At 33.6% G+C, this 2,999-nt stretch overlaps 1 non-coding gene across 1 annotated transcript; it reads right to left on the reverse strand.

The window, feature by feature from the left end:
- Positions 1–1,674: 1,674 nt before the first annotated feature.
- Positions 1,675–1,756, reverse strand: TRNAS-CGA (transfer RNA serine (anticodon CGA)). The gene has a single exon. It is a non-coding gene; the product is annotated as a tRNA-Ser (tRNA).
- Positions 1,757–2,999: the final 1,243 nt, after the last annotated feature.

The following is a 2,999-nucleotide window of genomic DNA, read 5'->3' on the forward strand; positions in this document are numbered from 1 at the left end:
GGATTAGTAAGTGACTGATAAAAGGAACCACGAATTAGCCAGTCAAGGTCACTACTTCCTCAACAAACAGTGTTCTCATTTATCAAATTTCCATCGATAAGAAGAGAGTCACTCGATGACCTGATTAAATACTTTTTGGTTTGTAATTTTATTCAAAGGAAATTTTTATGACAGTTCGATATTTTGTAATTTTACATATTATGTAATGTAGTTCCATAATCGGATACCGGCAAAGATAAATGAAAAATTAACACAGTATATACCAGTACAAACCGAAGTCAGACAGGGTGACTCGTTAAGCCCACTTCTCTTTAATATAATAATGGACGAAATAATACAAAGAGTACGTAAACGTCATGGCTACAGAACGGGGAACAAAGAAATCCAAATATTATGTTATGCAGACGACGCCGCATTAATCGCCGAGACGGAAGTACGGAAGACGAGATCCAAAGATTAACACACATCTTCAATACAACAGCCAAGAAATACAATATGATAATATCAGCAGAAAAAAACCAAATGTATGACAACATCTAAATACCCACTACGATGTAAAATCGAAATTGATGGGAAAATAATAGGAAGCAAGGTTTAGATATCTGGGAATAGATATAACTAGTTACGAAGATATTGAAGAAGTACGACAATAAAGCTTAAAAGCAAGTAAAGCAGCGGGAATTCTTAAAGACATAATCTGGAAGAACAAACACTTAAGACAAGACACAAAAACAAGAATCTATAAAGCAGCAATTAGACCTATATTAACATACACGCCGGAGACAAGAACTGACACATGTAAAACTAGACGACTACTAGAAACAACAGACATGAAAATACTTCGACGAATATCAGGAAAAAGTCTGCTGGATAGGGAGAGAAGCGAAATCATAAGAAGAGCATGCAATAGAGAAGACATAAATGGATGGGTGACAAAACGGGAACAGGAGTGGAACGAACACATTAGTAGAATGGCAGAGGATAGGATAGTACGAATAGTACGAGATAAGTCACCAAATGGACGAAGAAGTATTGGCAGACCAAGAAAAAGATGGTGTGATAATTTAAACAATTTAGGAGACAATTTAAAAAAGACATAGTGGTATATAGGTCTTTAAAGGAACTTTCAAGATACACTTTTTTATCCTACTAAGTTTATAATTTTTTCTTCAAAAGTTTATCTTCACTGATCCAGTTTTTCTCTTCTTCTTTATTGAGCACACCCGATATATTATCTCGAAGGAATCTATCATATCCTTCCACAAAATCAGCATATAGCTGAAGATTTTTTGCTTTAATATTAAGTACCTACCTAATTAATTTACCTAAATTAAAAGGTATAAAAGTATAAAAATGTAAATTATAGTTCTTATTATAGCGTTTTCCAGTGACCTATTTCGAGGTTTCAGAAAGCATATTTAGATACAAATATATGTATAATCAGAATTGGAATATTTATTTTCAAATAACGTATTTTACAGTAGTTTATACCGTTTATATTATATTTCTTTTCAAATATAGTGATTAAAAATGTATATAAATATGTAATCTTGTTAATAAAATCCAAAACATCACAAAATATATCTAAAACCAATTCATCTTTAAAATGTAAAATAATTACATTTATAATTAAAAAAACCTGACGAAGAATATAAAAAAAAAAACAAAAAAGTTCGCTGCGAACAGGATTCGAACCTGTGCGGGCAGAGCCCATTTGATTTCGAGTCAAACTCCTTAACCACTCGGACATCGCAGCTTGTATATCTAGTTTGCGAAACATCTATAACAACGTAGTGCGAAAGATTTTATCGATTTATTTTATAAAACTGCATCAGAATCATCATATCAATGGAATTTAATGAATCATAGAATATATTAGTTTATACAAGGTGTATAAAAATTATTACCTTTTTAAATCTTGTGAAATTGCTTTTTTTTTCTTAAAATCTTTATTAGAACATTTTTTTTCCTGAATTTTGTTGGAAGTTCCCATTTTTGTTGGAAGTGTTTTGGACTATATTATATAGTGGTTTGATGGTTCCTTATTTAATATTTATCTTGTGGTTTACATTTATCTGTACATTTTATGTCTATGTCTTCTTTTGTGATTAACACATCCGAAAATGATAATGAGTTGATGTATTCCTTTTCCACGGGAATTTGATTGATTCTTCTTATCAAGCTTCATTATAAATAATCATCATTATTCAGCCAATCTCGTTCACTGCTGGAAATAGGCCTCCCTCAGTTTCTTCTCCAATATTCTCTACACTAGGCTGGTTGTAGCCAGTTTCCAGCTATTCTGTTCACGTCGTCGGTCCATGTAGTCGGTGGTTGTCCTCTGCTTCTTTTATAATTTCTGGGCCTCTATTCCATGATTCGACTTGTCTACCGTCCATCTTGTGTTCTAGCTAAGTACCCTGTCCAGTTCAACTAAAGCGTCGTGAGTCTTTCGATGACGTCTTAAAAACCTGATCTTTGCCTGATCTGTTGGTTTATTATGTGGTCTCGAAGACTCAAGAAGGCCAAATAAAGGTACTTACCATTCCATAACAAGCGACCGAAACATACGACAGATTGGCGAGACCGATTGTGGTCTCGTCATGTCTGCTATTAATGTTATTATACTACAAGTACTAGTAATCAGTACTAGATTGTCGCCTACCAGTCTCCTTCAAGAGCAATAGTGAACTCGGTCGCTGTGCAACATTTCTGTTTAGCACGGTTTGTGCATGGTTTCCTATTAAAAATAATAAACTACGAAATATAATTTATTACAGAAGTATTAATTATTCGCGCCGAAACTTCCGTTTTGTCATTCGCAACATATAATACGAGAAATATACTGTTATTTTCTTCTTCCAGTAGCCTTTTAAACAACAGTTTCGAAGCCGCATAATGTCCTTTTCTATATCTAATATACTGAAGTAGCAAGCTGACAATAGTGTTTTATCCGGGCCAGGCTGGGAGACTTGCACATCACTTAAGAATGACATTCG

Source organism: Diabrotica undecimpunctata, chromosome 6 (genome assembly GCF_040954645.1).
Source record: "Diabrotica undecimpunctata isolate CICGRU chromosome 6, icDiaUnde3, whole genome shotgun sequence".
NCBI lineage: Eukaryota > Metazoa > Arthropoda > Insecta > Coleoptera > Chrysomelidae > Diabrotica > Diabrotica undecimpunctata.